Consider the following 16,650-nt stretch of genomic DNA (forward strand, 5'->3'; position numbering starts at 1 on the left):
ATATCTAAAATTCTTTAGATCTAAAAAAAAATACGGTAATGGTACCTAAAGTGCTTTTTAAGGAATGCCTTTGGAATATGAGGGATATAAGTGAAAAGAGTCATACCAACAGTAACAAAAACCACTTAAAAATCATATTCTGTGATGTAATTTAGTTATAATCTTGCCAACTTGTAAAAATTCTATTTAAGAAACTAGTTGTTTACACTCTATCAAGCAAAAGCCGGAGAGTCCTGCTAGAATCTCTTTTTATTGTTTGTAAAATCCATTCCTCCGTTTGTTTACTGCCAAACCTCAAGATGGATGTTTTCAATTTCCCTTATGCTTTTATTCGTTCCTTTCATCGTTCTTTCAACATCTGTAGAAAGCTTTCTGTGTCTTGAAACAGCACTCGGTTCTAGGAATACAAGGTTGAGGAAGATGAGCTAACTCTCATTTTCATGAAGTTTACTGCCTAGTAGGTAACAGACAAATAAAGAGCTATTTTACATGTGCAGTAATTGCTATGCGATTACAAAAGGCTGGCTTCTGGGCTAGACTGTGATGTCAGGGAGGGTCTCCTACAGCAAGTGGTACCCAGTGGAGAAGGACTCAGGTGAGTGATGGGGGGAGAACAGATTCCCCGGAACTACAGCCACAGGAGCAGGCTGAGATGGAAGGAACGTTCCAGTGTACCTGCATCTGTGTAAGAGGGGGTGGGGAGTGAAGAGATTGGGAAACAGGCAGAAACCCAATCACGAGTGACTTATGAGTCATGTTTTAGAGCTTAAACTTTTTCCTAGAGGCAGTGAGGAACCTCTGAAGTGTTTTAACCCTGGAAGCCCTATGAGTTGACTTTTCGTTTTAGAAAAATTGCCCTGAATTCAGTGGAGAAAGGGGATTGGGTGAGATAGACAGACAAGTTAGCCCACAGCTAGAGTCACCTCGGTGAGCCGGTGATGGCCTAGAGAGACAGCCTGACCTTCCAGTCAGGAGGCCTGGACAGCGCTCCTAAGCGTGATATGCTTTAGTTCCAGCGCTTCTTAAGCTGATCCACAGAGCCCACGGGAGGAGCTGGAGGGGTGTCCGGCTGCCCTGCTAAGCCTCCTGTATTTGTTGTTAGTGATGTAACCGATGAGCATATGTTCTAAGAGATCACCAGTCCATCATGGTCTACTCTTGACCCTTCCAAGTTTGAAACCCAGTAGGCCATCTCACAGGGGGTGATGTCGCATACCAGACTACAAACAAATTCATCCAGGAGCCTTTCCCAGTAAAACATTCTCCACCTTGGCCTGTTACAATGTCCCTTAATAGGCTTAGCCCAAATGTGTCTTCCACAGAGATTTTCTTGATCATGCTAATCAGACATGATTTCCCTTTCACCTGAATTCTCTTTAGAACTTTGGGCTCTATAGTAATCTCTCCTTTTCCAGATTATGACATTTAGATTATGACATACTTTATTTAAATATTTTGAAATACAAAAAATTTAACATATATATATATGTATACACAAATACATACGTGTGCTAAGTGCTTCAGTCGTGCCCAACTCTTTGTGATCCCATGGATTATAACCCACCAGGTTCCTCTGTCCATGGGATTCTGCAGGCAAGAATACTGGAGTGGGTTGCCACGCCCCCCTCCAGGGGATCTCCCCGGCCCAGGGATTGAACCCATGTCTCTTAACATCTCCTGCACTGGCAGGCAGGTTCTTTAGAACTAGTGACACCTGGGAAGTCCCACATAAATAAATATATAAATACACACACACACACACATATGTGAGTTTGAACATTCTTGTACACCTATAACAGAATCACTTCTATCAAGGTACAAAACAGATCACCTCCCAAAGTTTCCTTGTGTTCTTCTCTGGGTGCTTGTTATAGTACTTTGTGTCAAGAACACTTAGCAGATCTAGTCTCAACATATTTTAACGTGCACAGGACTGTATTGTTAGTTATACAGAGCTCCTTAAACCCCGAAACTTGTGTCCTGTGCTTTTTGGCCAAGAATAACTGATAACCACTTGGTTGATCCACTTAAACACACCACCCAAACTCAGGGTTTGTCTTGGCTTGGCCACATCGTGTGGCATGTGGGAAAGAGCTCCCTGACCAGGGATCAAACCCATGCCCCTGGCCTTGGAAGCACCTCGTCTTAACCACTGGACCATCACTGGTTTGGTTAAACCAAACTCATTTCTAAAACAGCCTACATCCCTTCTGTTAAATATCATTTAAATTCCTGTGAGTTGATTATTATATTTTTGATTTGATCCATTTTTTAAAAAATGTGTCATGTGGCTGAAATATGCACAGAATTCAGTAAGATAGCAAAAAATAAAAAGTAAGACAGTGTAGATCTTGGCACATGAGGATAACAGTTGGGATGGACTTTGGCTCAGAGAGGATCAGAGACTGGGGAACATGGCGTTGTCACATATGGGAAAAAAAATCACCTAATTTCTAAATTTTTGTTTCCGCTGGGATGCTGAAGCATCAGAATAAAGCAAACTGTACTCTGAGGGAAGATAGAGGAGAAAGGTAACGGGGTGCTTGCAAATAGCACACTGGAGGCCAAGAAGAAAGGGCCTGAAAGGAAGCCCAGCGTCGTAACAGTTACGGGTGTAATATTTACCATATGTCCCATATGTTTTCAAATTGCAAAAGTGCAACTCGTTCCCACAGCCCATTTGCAAGTGGACCTGACAACCTTAGCCCGCAGAAATCAAAGACTGTAATCTACTATAAATTCTGCCACGCTAGATGGAACGAATATCTGTCAGGCTTTTTTACTTAAACTTCTCTTCCTTTAAGAGAGCAGCATCTGGCTCTAAACTGCACATTTAATTGAAAAATCCTTTAATAATAGCATTAATTTTCATCATTTTGCATTCCGGCCGGCTGTGACAGGGAACAAGGCCGCCAGACCGCCGAGAGGAGGGGCTGGGCAGGGGCGGGGGCAGCCGAGGTGAGGGTGCAGGGGGCAGGCGAGGTGAGGGTGCAGGAGGCAGGCGAGGTGAGGGTGCAGAGGGCACCCTCTGCTTGCAGCCCAGCCTGCAGATAACATCAGGTGTTGGGGACGAGATATGATTAAGGATTCTTAATTAAGGATTAAGGATTAAGATATGATTAAGGTTCTAGGGTTTTTTTTTTTAATTGGTGATGCCTTTTAAACTGGACAATGAACTTGAAGCTTATCTCAAGCAACCCGGGCACTTGAGAATGATAACTTGGCAGTGATGACAATGGCCAAGGACCTGTATCCTTGGACTCTTGTCAAGCGTGGTTCCAACCGCAGTTTTTAATGATCTAACTTACTATGCTCATTTAACCCACTTCCCTGGTGGCTCAGATGATAAAGAGTCTGTCTGCAATGCAGGAGACCTGAGTTCGATCCCTGGGTGGGGAAGATCCCCTGGAGAAGGAAAGGGCAACCCACTCCAGTATTCTTGCCTGGAGAATCCCATGGACAGAGGGGTCTGGTGGACTTCAGCCCATGGGGTGGCAAAGAGCTGGACAAGACTTAGTGACTAAACAACAACAAACCTCATGTCAGTGCGTCTCTGTCTAAAGAATGTAGCCCTTTCCACCGAGAAGGTAGAGGACGCGATCGGAGCAAGTGGTTCCTAGGTTCCCACTCCTCAACCCCGTCCCCGGTGGGGTCGAGGCAGGGTATGGAGCGGGGGATCTTGCCCGTCCTCTAGCAAGTTCTTCCCTGGAGTTTAGAGACGGACCCACCAAACACGTGAGTGACTAACCCGGAATCTGAGGCTGTCCCCAGGGTGCACTTAGGGGTGCATCTCAGTGATGCCCTTGGCATACCAGTGGCATGGAGAGGGGGGTACAGACCAGCTGAAAGGGGGTGGGGGGAGGGCAGGAAGGGAAAGAGATTGTGGAAAAGAGCCTCTTGAAGCACAGAAAAGAGAAAACCCTCTTTTGTGGGGCCTTGCCAGCGCCTGGGGAACAGCACAAGCTGAAAGGGCAAGCTTTGCCCCGGGAAGCCTGGGGCTGCTCGTCTGTCTGTGAAGCACACACACCTGGGGTGGGGATTCCTCCCCTGTTGCCCTGCCCGACCGCCCGTCACTCTGAGTTACAGGCCTGTCCGCTCCCCGCCCTGCTCCTGCTGGTTTCAAATGGCCTAGATTTTTACTTCTCCATTTCAGGAGCAAGAGAGGAAAAACTTGGCTTCTTAGGGTTTCTAAGCAGATGATCTAATTTTAAAGTCCGTTTCCCTCGTGGCAGAGCAAATCTACATGAAGGGTACTTGGAGAATATCTTATTTTTGTATTCAGTGCCTTTCAGAGGTTCCTTGTTGTTTTATTTAAAGCTGTGTTTGGTGCATTAGCAATGCATAACAATAACCGCTTAGCAAACACTGCAAAACGGAAACTCAAGTAGGTGGCCCCCAGGGTAAAAAAATAAAAAAGAAAAAGGAAGAAAGAACACAAAGACAATTCTCTTGGACTCAAAGAAGTATTTTCCTAGCTATTATTTCACAGAAGTTTTCTAATACATAACCAGGAAAAAAAAAAAAAAGGAAGGACTTTTGAAAAGTGGTCTGTGGTCTGACCTCTCTTCAAATTCAAAATTTTATTACCCAGTAATCATACTGCTCAAAAATCTCATTAGCTGTTTAAAAAAGAAGAAGAAAGAAAATCACAAGAAAACCAGGCTCAGCTCGATGCTCAACCTCAGAAAAACTTTAAAGGCCCTTAAGTGACTAAGTGTTGACAGCTGAAGCCAGGCCACTTCCACCAGCCCATCCCCTCTTGATCACTGCTTCTCAGAGCTCACTATAAATCCTCTGGGCCATGATTTTCTCTCAAAGTCTTTGCAGTATCTAGAACAGTCCCTGGCACCTACGAGGTGCTCAACAAATATCTGAATGGGAGAAGTGGGATTGTTTGGGGGAGATGGAATCAAAGTTACAAAATAAGCACGATACAGCTTCCTGGAAGATGTGAGAAAAATGTTTGTGTCAAGGTTTTCGATTTTTAATTAGATGACCTTGTTTTTAATCCCTCTCCATCAGATTCCTTTTCTTCCTCTCAGATTCCTTTTCTTCCCACCACTCAACCGGATAGTGTGAGCTAAGCTTATTTCTCAAGGGCTGCACAAGTTCATAGCAAGAAGACAAGCATTTTGTTTCTAAAAATACCAAATGCTCAACGTAGATAAAATATCCTTGCAACTACACTCACAGAGAAAGTTAGGAAGGAGATTCTCTTGGCTGGAGGGGAACTGGTGACACAGGGTTCTAGAAATTCTGAATTCTTGTCGGAGGCCCAGGCCTAGACCTGGGAGGGCCCAGGGCAGGCAGGTGGGGGCCGCTCAGTTAGAGGCCAGCACAGGCAGAGCAGGGAAGGCGCTCAGGTAACCACATGTGGCGTGGGAGCCCAGACTCCACTGGTGCGTCCCGTGGGCTGATGGCAGAAGTTGATGTAACACGGTTGCCCATGGACCCTCCTCAATAATACAGACCTGGAAAGGCGGGTTTTCTTGTTCAGTTATTCAGCCCTGCCCTACTCTTTGCAACCCCCATGGACTGCAGCACACCAGGCTTCCCTGTCCTTCACTATCTCCCGGAGCCTGCTCAAACTCACGCCCATTGAGTCGGTGATGCCATCCAACCATCTCATCCTCTGCCGTCCCCTTCTCCTTCTGCCTTCAGTCTTTCCCAGCATCAGGGTCTTTTCCAGTGAGTCGGTTCCTCGTATCAGGTGGCCAGAGTATTGGAGCTTCAGCTTCAGCATCAGTCCTTCCAGTAAATATTCAGGGTTGATTTCCTTTAGGATTGACTAGGTTGGGAGAAGGAGTCAAACTCTGAGGTCAACACATCCTGCCAGCTCTGCAAGAAGGGGCTCTAAAATTGTCTTATAGAAAATAAAGCCTTTTCTGCCTAAGTTGAGTTCAGGAACCAAGAGTCACTCTAAGGACACATCACATTTATCTCAAAGAATCCACAGATGATCTTTATGTGAATTTATAAAAGGAGATTCCTTCTTTGAAGAAACATCATGCTTCTTCTGCATGACTTCTGCACACCCAGCCCCTGACCACCTTAAACCATCAGCACAGCCCTGCCACGCACACCACACAGGGCACACACGGTCACCCGGACTCGTCACCTCTAACAGAGCCAGGACCCAGCATCGGTCAACTCAGGGGAGGGAACTCCTTCTCATCTCACCCCAGAGCACTTTCAAGGCCTTCCCCTCAATGCATATGTTGACTTCATCCTGAGCCCGGCCGCCACGGTGCACTTGGTTTTCTTGGGCATTCTTTCCCAGTCATTCCCCTGCATCTGGCCCAGACCACGCCCTCTCCTCATACTCCAATTGCCATAACATTTTCACATCATTGACCTTTCAGCCCCTGGTCTCTACTCGTGAATGTATTTTTTTAGTCGAAGTACAGTTGCTGTGCAGTATAGGTGAGAAGCTTCCTTAGTGGCTCAGTTGGTCAAGAATCTGCCTGTAAAGCAGGAGACACAGGAGACTCGGGTTGAGAAGATCCCTTGGAGAAGGAAATGGCAACCCACTCCAGCATTCTGACAGAGGAGCCTGGCGGGCTACTGTCCACGGGGTTGCAAGAGTGAGACACAACTTCGTGACTAAACCACTACCACGAGTGAGAGGAGTATAATACAGGGGCACTACCAGGGAAGCCCGTGGGACACAGCTAGAGTCCATGCGCCACAAGGACAGGCTCCACACGATTCAGTGAAGACTCCACGTCCAACCACCAGGACCCGACACAGCTAAATGAATAAATAAAATAGATTTTTTAAAATTATAGGAAAAAAGTCTCTGTCCTTCTGATACAAAGGGTGAGAGTTCGACCTCTGGCTGGGGAAGTAAGTTCCCACATGCTGCATGGCGTGGTCAGAAAAAAGTGGAAGAACATTTTGGTTCATTGAGGTAAGTGTGCCAGGGAAATGATAAGCGTGGAACTATAAGCACCCAGGCAAAAGTGCATCCCTGACCACCCAGGAGAGATCAGAAGTGGCTTTGTAGGGAGAGCTTCATCTTGGAAAAAAAAAAAGATTGTAGCATACTGTGGTGATGCCAGTGGTGAAGAACCTGACTGCCAGTGCAGGACATACACTCTGCAGGAGATGCAAGAGCCTGGGATGCGATCCCTGGGCCAGGAAGATCCCGGGAGCAGGAAACAGAAGCCCACTCCAGCATTCTTGCCTGGAAAATTAAAAAAAAAAAAATCCATGGACAGAGGAGCTGGTGGGCTACGTCCGTGGGGCTGCATGGGAAACACGACTGAGCCACTCAGCACACATGCATCCAACACGCCGTGCAGCTGACTAGGAGACAGACGTCCCACTCCACGGGCACAGGTTAATTTCAACCACCGTGGGAGCATGGGAGTCATAGAAATTCTAGGAAATGTGCCCCTGGTTTGGTCTAGCTTGAACTGACACCCACGTGAAGGGGTTAAGCTGTAATTAAAGGCAATAGTTATGAGTGGACGTCTTCCTGTGCCCCAGAAAGATGAGTACTTAAGCCCAGTGAGTCTTAAGCAGGAGAAGGATATTACCAGGGGTGCCTTTCTGAAAGGCCATGGATGAGAGGAACAAACCCCCACAAACAAGTCACTGAGGAGGACATGCCTGGGGGACACACAGACAGCAGAGCTGGGAAGAGAGATTGCCAACACAGGTTTCTCAGGAGGATGGATTGTCTGACCTAGAGACGCAAAGCCGGGCCAGGTGGAAGGAAAGAGGAACACGAGAGATTTCCAATCTGAATTCTGAGTAAGAGAGGGCTCCTTCCACTGAGTCGGGAAATACCTTCTCGGGTTAGAGGAAGTGCTTGCTTTCAGGGAGGAAATGTCACTGCCCAGGTGGTGGTGGCCTTCGGGAAGCGGTCTAGACGTCATCTGGAGGGTAGGGGTGACTTTCAGATTCAAGGTACAGGTTTGAAGTCATCAGCAGAGAGGTGGCCATCTCTGGGGCTCCGTGAAGCCCTCAAGCAGAGACTATGAAAACTCAAGACCCAACGGAGCGTTAAGTGCAGCTCAGGGTCCTGGTGACCCTGGGACCGTGTGTGACTGAGCAGGGCACAAGCTCATGAAGCCCACCCCGCTGGGCAGGAGAAGGGAGCCGGAACGTGGAGACTCCAGGAACACTGGAGGCAAAGGCGGCGCTTTGGTAGATGAAGAGGGAAGGATGGTGGTGAACTCCAGCGACTTAAACGGGAACTGAGGATCCATCACAAGTTGGCAGAAATCTTTACTGTCTTAAGTATGGGTTTCTTCTCCCAGGAGATTTTGAAATAAAGCCTGTGTTAGACTATGCCATTTATTAAATCCCTAGTCAGAACAGGCATTAGAGCCATGATCTGAGCCTCCCAGGAGAATCCAGTGGCTGGTACCATAATGGTAGCCTGAAGGTACAGAGATCGGAAGGCTGACCCTCTCCACATGCTCGCGTCTGGACCACCAAGGACCCCAGCCAGCATCCCGGCTCACACACAGGGCCTTCAGGATGCAGAGAATTCACCTCAGTCTGAGATCTGGCCCTCAGCTTTACGAGCAGCAACTTGGGGGCAGAAGCACATTTTCCAAGCTCATTAGACTAGAGCATAAAGCAAGAAGAATGTCAATTTAATAATTTCAGAGGAATAAAACTGCCACACACACCCAGCAGGACCAGTACATTCTGTCCCTATGGTTAAGCTATAGGAAAAACCAGCTTATAATCAGACGCCTTCTCAACTGAGATACCAAGAAGGATTACTGCGTGGGGACAGTGTTGGTTGGTGTGTTCAGCTGTCTGTAATGAGGCAGCTTACTCATTAGCTACGAGGATTTATTGTTGCAGAAGCCAAAATACTTCAAATTGGCAGACCTATCGGGGGAAGCCAGACCATGATCAGAATGTTTTATTGTAAACACAGACTCAGAACCACACAGTTGGAAGAACTGGGTATTTTCATGGCATCAGGCAAAGAGGCCCCAAGGTGTCTGTGCCCATAGGATCATTAGGACCACAAAACTTGAGGCTACTCAGCCACGCTCGCATCCACCAACACCACACCTGGGACATTTACAGTGGCACTCAGCACTCAAGAGTTCCCCAGCCTGTCTTCTCTTCAGTTCAGTTCAGCTGCTCAGTCGTGTCCGACTGTTTGTGACCCCATGGACTGTGGCACTCCAGGCCTTCCTGTCCATCACCAACTCCCAGAGTTTACTCAAACTCATGTCCATTGAGCCAGTGATGCCATCCAACCATCTCATCTTCTGTCATCCCCTTCTCCTCCTGCCTTCAATCTTCCCCAGCATCAGGGTCTTTTCGAGTGAATCAATTATTCACATCAGGAGGCCAAAGTATTGGAGTTTCAGCTTCAGCATCAGTCCTTCCAATGAATATTCAGGACTGATTTCCTTTAGGATGGACTGGTTGAATTTCGATGCAGTCCAAGGGACTCTCAAGAGTCTTCTTCAACACCACAGTTCAAAGGCATCAATTCTTTGGCGCTCAGCTTTCTTTATAGTCCAACTCTCACATCCATACATGACTACTTGAAAAACCACAGCCTTGACTAGATGGACCTTTGTTGGCAAAGTAATGTCTCTGCTTCTTAATAAGCTGTCTAGGTTGGTCATAACTTTTCTTCTAAGGAGTCTTTTAATTTCATGGCTGCAGTCACCATCTGCAGTGATTTTGGAGCCCCCTCCAAAATAAAGTCTCTCACTGTTTCCACTGTTTCCCTATCTACTTGCCATGAAGTGATGAGACCAGATACCATGATCTTAGTTTTCTGAATGTTGAGCTTTAAGCCAACATTTTCACTCTGCCCTTTCACTTTCATCAAGAGGCTCTTCAGTTCTTCTTCAAATTCTGCCATAAGGGTGGTGTCATCTGCATATCTGTGGTTATTGATATTTCTCCCAGCAATCTTGATTCCGGCTTGTGCTTCCTCCAGCCCAGCATTTCTCATGATGTACTCTGCATATAAGTTAAATAAGCAGGGTGACAATATACAGCCGTGACATACTCCTTTCCCGATTTGTCACCAGTCTGTTGTTCCATGTCCAGTTCTAACTGTTGCTTCCTGACCTGCATACAGATTTCTCAAGAGCAAGGTCAAGATATTCCCATATTTTGAAGAATTTTCCAGAGTTTGTTGTGATCCACGCAGTCAAAGGCTTTGGCATAGTCATTAAAACAAAAATAGATATTTTTCTGGAACTCTCTTGCTTTTTTTGATGATCCAACAGATGTTGACAATTTGATCTCTGGTTCTTCTGCCTTTTCTAAATACAGCTTGAACATCTGGAAGTTCACAGTTCACGTACTGTTGAAGCCTGGCTTGGAGAATTTTGAGCATTACTTCACTAGCGTGTGAGATGAATGCAATTGTGCAGTGGTTTGAGCATTCTTTGGCATTGCCTTTCTTTGGGACTGGAAAGAAAACTGACTCTTCCAGTCCTGTGGCCACTGCTAAGTTTTCCAAATTTGCTGGCATATTGAATGCAGCACTTTCAGAGCATCATCTTTTAGGATTTGAAATAGCTCAACTGGAATTCCATCACCTCCACTAGCTTTGTTCTTAGTGATTCTTCCTAAGGCCCACTTGACTTCACATTCCAGGATGTCTGGCTCTAGGTGAGTGATCACACCATCGTGATTATCTTTGTTGTGAGTATCTTTTTTGTATAGCTCTTCTTTGTATTCTTGCCACCTCTTCTTAATATTTTCTGCATTTGTTAGGTCCATACTGTTTCTGTCCTTTATTGTGCCCATCTTTGAATGAAATGTTCCCTTGGTATCTCTAATTTTCTTGAAGAGATCTCTAGTCTTTCCCATTCTATTGTTTTCCTGTATTTCTTTGTGTTTATCACTTATCTCCCCTTGCTATTCTTTGGAACTCTGCATTCAAATGGGTATATCTTTCCTTTTCTTCTTTGCTTTTCACTTCTCGTCTTTTCTCGGCTATTGGTAAGGCCTCCTCAGACAACCATTTTGCCTTTTTGCATTTCTTTTTCTTGGGGATGGTCTCGATCACCGCCTCCTGTACAATGGCACTCACCTCTGTCTATAGTTCTTTAGGCACTCTGTCTATCAGATATAATCCCTTGAATCTATTTGTCACTTTCACTGTATAGTCACAAAGGATTTGATTTAGGTCATACCTGAATGGTCTAGTGATTTTCCCTACTTCCTTCAATTTAAGTCTGAATTTGGCAATAAGGAGTTCATGATCTGAGCCACAGTCAGCTCCTGGTCTTGTTTGTGCTGACTGTATAGAGCTTCTCCATCTTTGGCTGCAAAGAATATAACCAATCTGATTTCAGTATTGACCATCTGGTGATGTCCCTGCATCCATTCTTCTCTTCAAGGGACACTAACAACATATCCATCTGAGATTCAGTCCATCAGACTCAGTTGTTCAATAGAAACACTGTACTCCATAGATGGAAATGAATTTAATCTAGTTTATAGCTCCATTCTGCAGGCTCAGAAGTCCCACAGATTGCTTTGAAGTGAAATATTGGTTGCTTAGTCATGTCCAACTCTTCAGAACCCTGTGGACTGTAGACAGCCAGCCTTCTCAGCCCACGAGATTTTCCAGGCAAGAACATTAGAGTGGGTTGCCATTCCCTTCTCCAGGGTATCTTCCCCTACCCAGGGATCGAACCTGGGTGTCCTGCATTGCAAGCAGATTCTTCACCATCTGAGCAACCAAGGAAGCCACAGCGGTCCTTTTGCACACCCACACTTGGCTTAGTTAGATCTTGACACAGCAGCTAAACATTTAAGGGAGAACGTTATTCCCTCCTGTTCTAAGGGAAAGTGGGTGTGTTTTGTCCCTTAAGGCCAGAAGACTTAAGAAATTCAGCACAGGAGTCAAGGTTCAAAGCCTTGTGTGTGGATCCCAAGCTGTATTCTTTCCTCTGAAGCAGCTGTTGGCTCTGATTAGGTTTGCTAAGACAGGGGCTCTGTTTTTTCCACTTCTAAGAGCTTGTGGTTCAGGAGGATGCTCTGCTCAGGACCATGAGTATGAATGACTGGGAAGGAAATAGAAGGGAGATTCTATTCTCAAGGGATTATTTAGCTTTCAGATCTGTATCCTCAAGTTCTGATTTGGATTTGAGTCCAGGTTCTGGCATTTTTTAATTGTCAGTTGTATTTTAAGTTACATCAAGAGTAGAAATGAGGGGCTTCCCTGGCAATCCAGCGGTTAAGAGTTTGCCCTCCAAGGCAGGGGTGCAGGTTCGATCCCTGGTTGGAAAGCTAAGATTCCCACATGCCTCCTGGCCAAAAACCAAAACATGAAACAGAAGCAGTATTGCAACAAATTCAATAAAAAAGACTAAAAATGGTCCACATTAAAAAAAAAAAGAAAGTCTTGAAGAAAAAGCGTGTAGAAATGACATCTCGGAGCTATGATCAGCCTGCCCTTCCGTTTCTCCTTCTCCCTTCTGTTTCTCCTTCTCCCTTCCGTTTCTCCTTCTCCCTTCCGTTTCTCCTTCTCCCTTCTGTTTCTCCTTCTCCCTTCCGTGTTCTCCCAGGAGCTTTCAGGTGCGATCCCCAGTCTACAGCACCAGCACCACCTGGGAACTTGTTAGAAATGGAAAGCCTTGGTCCCAACCCCCTTCCACGGAATCAAGCTCCAGGGCAGGACACGCTGGTGTGTCTCGGTCAGCCCTGCATGGGCGTGGGTGCACACTCACGTTTAAGAACTGGTGCCCTGGCCTCTGCATGTTTTACTAAGTGCTAAGATTTTAATAAGAAAGATAAGGGCAATTACCATTTAGCTTTTAGATGAAGGTGTGGTTATCTTTAAGGATACTAGGTTACAGTTGGTTACAATAATTTAACCAAGATAAGCTGCTTGCTTTCACTTAGAGGGTCCCTGACCCACATTATCTTAGGCAAAGTTAATATGCTAGAAAAGTCCCCCGACACTATTTGAAAAGGCTCAGATAATTTCCTGTGAAAATATATCAGTGGGTTTGACTAGATTGATCAAACGAAATAATTTAACATCCTCCGATACCCCTTTTCAACATCCCTCCTCTGAAGCCTCAAATACGCTGATCCACATAGTTTTATGTAAAAGGTCAAACTCTGCATAAGCTCGCCAAGGATGACCATGAGTGGTTGCATTTCACCCACAGGAGGACAAAGGTCCTCTGAAAATAAGAAACGCAAGTGACACCAAAAGCAGTAATTTAATATCATGTTAACTCACTCTGCACGGTACCAGGTAGTGCCACGTCGTGGCAAAGACACGGTGCAAAGTATTCCCATATGACTTTAGGACCATTAATATGCGAATTCCATATTTCATAACATCAGCAAACCAGATGAACCTCATCCACTTAAAGCACAGAACAGTGAAAAGAACAAATGTCTCGTGAAGAGTGGAAATGAGAACAATGTGTGTGGGGTTAAACAGTGGAAATAGGACGCGGATGCCGGGCATGAAGTCATTATTTCTGCAGCGCCGTTCCTGTATTTGGTTTACAAGCATGTCAGGCTGCGCAGTCCAGGCATATTTCAGAAAGGAAGCCCCCGTCTACATGACGTGTGGCCGCCGACAACGCGAACTCCATAAAAGGCTTAAGATTGAAACTTTGAAGAGAAAGCTTTTCTGCCCCGAGTATCCATACGTGAGGTGTGCCTGTAACCCATTTAGACTGTGAGCTTTTAGGAATCAAATTTTGTCTCCAACTATGTGTTGGAGAAGACTCTTGAGAGTCCCTTGGACTGCAAGGAGATCAAAGCAGTCAATCCTAAAGGAATTAAACCTGAATGTTCATTGGAAGGACTGATGCTGAAGCTGAAGCTCCAATACTGATACGAAGAGCCAACTCATTGGAAAAGACCCTGATGCTGGGAAAGATAGAAGGCAGGAGGAGAAGGGGACGACAGAGGATGAGATGGTTGGATGGCATCACTGACTCGATGGGCATGAGCTTGAGCAAGCTCCAGGAGATGGTGAAGGACAGAGAGGCCTGGCATGCTGTGGTCCATGGGGTCACAAAGAGTGGGACATGACTGAGTGACTGAACAACAACAATAACCTAAATTTCTATCTCAAAATCCCTTTATTTAGAAAGGAAATGAAAGCAAGCTATGAAATTTAAAATTGCTCCCACAACATATCAGCAGTAAACTTGCTCTAATTTTGTTTTTCTAATCTAGGTTCATCTCATATTCTACATATTTACTGTTTAGTTAAATGATGTGTGAGATGCTGTGTTTAAGAGTTTGTCTTTTCCCCTCCTTAGGTGAGCTTTTGAAATAAATGATATGAAGAACCCTTAAGTACTCAATCATACAGAGAGTATAACACTGCATCATAAGAGTGGAAAATTCTGGACTATCTGGTGGTATCATGGATTAAGGCCCTAGGGCTCAGGCAGGTAAGTGACTTATTCAAGCCCACAGAGTTGGATAGTTAGATAGTTAGATACAGGACTTGATCCTAAATCTAATGACTAAAGATAAGCCCATGCTGGGGCTTTTTACGTGGCTCAGTGATAAAGAACCTGCCTGCTTTTAATGCAGAAGACAGGGGTTCAATCTCTGGTCTGGGAAGATCTCCTAGAGAAGGGAATGGCTACCCACTACAGTGTTCTTGCCTGGAAAATCCCATAGACAGAGGATCCTGGCAGGCTATAGTCCATGGGGTCACAAGAGAGTGAGACATGATTTAGCGACTAAGCGATTAAAAAAAAAAAAAAAACCCTGTGTTGTCCCCTCCATTTTGGATACTTTGGGCAGAGCTAATATTCGGAAGGGAAAGTTGGAGATCATCTCCCTGCTGGATGGCCTTCTGGAGAGTTCCATGGAGGGGGGTCTAGGCTAGCACTTCAACATTAGGTAGTGTTACAGGCTGAACTAGCAGCTCAAACCAGTTTCTGCCAGCACACGTCTTGTTCATACCAGTTGAGGGGCTGGGCCGTCTCCAATCATGGCATCAATGTTGGGGTCGCTCACCCTGCACTCCTGAGCTGGGGTCTGACGGCTGGCCATGTACTGGTTTAGATGGCAGTGGGACCCGGCACCCCTCCGGAGTGCTCCCCTCTGAGTGTTTGGGAGCCTCTCCCCCGCTCCTGGCCTGTAGGCTGCTTGTGACTTCATGGCAGGATCATGACCCTGATGCTGTCATCATTCAGAAGTATTTCCATATTTGGAATTTCTTCTGAATCTTTTCCTAAGTCATTTTTTTTTTTTTTTTTTTTTGGAATATTGTCAACGGTGGACAATTTTCACACTTTATTTCTGGAAGGAGAAAAAAAGAAGACAATGACTATTCAGAGCCAAGTGTGGTGAGGAGGGTGAGTAATCGAGCTGTGGAATGCTGCTCTGGTTGAAATAGGTGCCATCCGTGAAGAAATAGATGGATTGTTATCCGGCTCATAAACTGACTCTGAAAGCAATTCCCAGAGAAGATGTGAGTAATATCATTAGACAAATTCTAAATTTTAAGGAAGGTATTTGAAGGACAGTACTTATTTGCATGGATGAGTTTTGAGGCTTTGTTTGAAAAACTTCAGATTCTACCCACAAAGACATGCATGATATATTGACTATTTTCAACTCATTCATTTGTATCCTCACTTCTCTTGGATAATTTCCATATACCTACCTGCTCAGCAAAACCAAACGTTGACACCTTGAAACATTAAAATAGGATTCAATATTGAACTGAGTAGTAGCTCTGTGCCAAAAAGAGATAGATTAAAAATATTGGTCTTACCCACTCTTATAAACCCAAGATTTATTACAAATCCAGGTCATGCTTTCCAAATCTGTGCTTCAGTAAATCCTAGTGCAAACATGTGACAACCCAGTCAATGATATTTACACAGGCTTTCCCATTGGTGATTTGTTAAGCTACATCGCACACTGAGGTTGGTAGAGTAAACTCATCAGCTTGTTGCTTCAGTAACAAATAGCCAGCCTGCCCTTCCCCGGGGTTCCCTAGACCCGACCCGAGATCAGAACTCTGGCAGCAGCAGTGTTACCTGAGTCAGCCCTTCCCAAACTCTCCCTCGTGTGGGTTCCTCGGAGACCATCCTGAGGAGTGGGTGATGATGGGAATGCGAGGATGGAAACAGAGAGTAGTTGGAATATGATTAAAAATGTTATGTCACCTGACTCAGTGAGGTAGTAACAGCTAAAAAACATACAACAGCTAAGTAATAAAGCTGTAGTGTCTTCTTTCTAAGGAGAGGGCTTCCCTTGTGACTCAGCTGGTAAAGAATCCGCTTGCAATGAGGGGGACCTGGATTCGATCCCTAGGTTGGGAAGATCCCCTAGAGAAGGGAAAGGCTACCCACTCCAGTATTCTGGCCTGGAAATTCCATGGACTGTGTAATCAGTGGGGTCACAAAGAGTCAGACACGACTGAGTGGATTTCACTTTACTTTCTAAGGAGAACTTCAATAGGATCAGTTTGTTTCCTCAAAGTTCCTAAACAATTATTTAAGTAGGCAACAATGCCTTCTTCAGTTTATTTACAATGATTTTCTTTTAGCTTTCCCTGCTTATTTTGTATACATTGGAACCAATTATCATTTAGTTTGGGTATACCTTCTCTTTTGACAGTGATGATACCCCCTTCTATTTTAAGAACACTAAATTATATAATATGTAATTATAGATATAAGATTATATAACTTTATT

The 16,650-nt window shown here is 45.2% G+C and overlaps 1 long non-coding RNA gene across 1 annotated transcript; it reads right to left on the minus strand.

The window, feature by feature from the left end:
• Window positions 1-231: 231 nt before the first annotated feature.
• Window positions 232-15,198, minus strand: LOC112449142 (uncharacterized). Its single transcript, XR_003037637.2, has 2 exons — window positions 14,905-15,198; window positions 232-397 (listed from the first exon to the last, which is right to left on the minus strand). It is a non-coding gene; the product is annotated as an uncharacterized lncRNA (long non-coding RNA).
• Window positions 15,199-16,650: the final 1,452 nt, after the last annotated feature.

This window comes from Bos taurus, chromosome 12 (assembly GCF_002263795.3).
Source record: "Bos taurus isolate L1 Dominette 01449 registration number 42190680 breed Hereford chromosome 12, ARS-UCD2.0, whole genome shotgun sequence".
NCBI lineage: Eukaryota > Metazoa > Chordata > Mammalia > Artiodactyla > Bovidae > Bos > Bos taurus.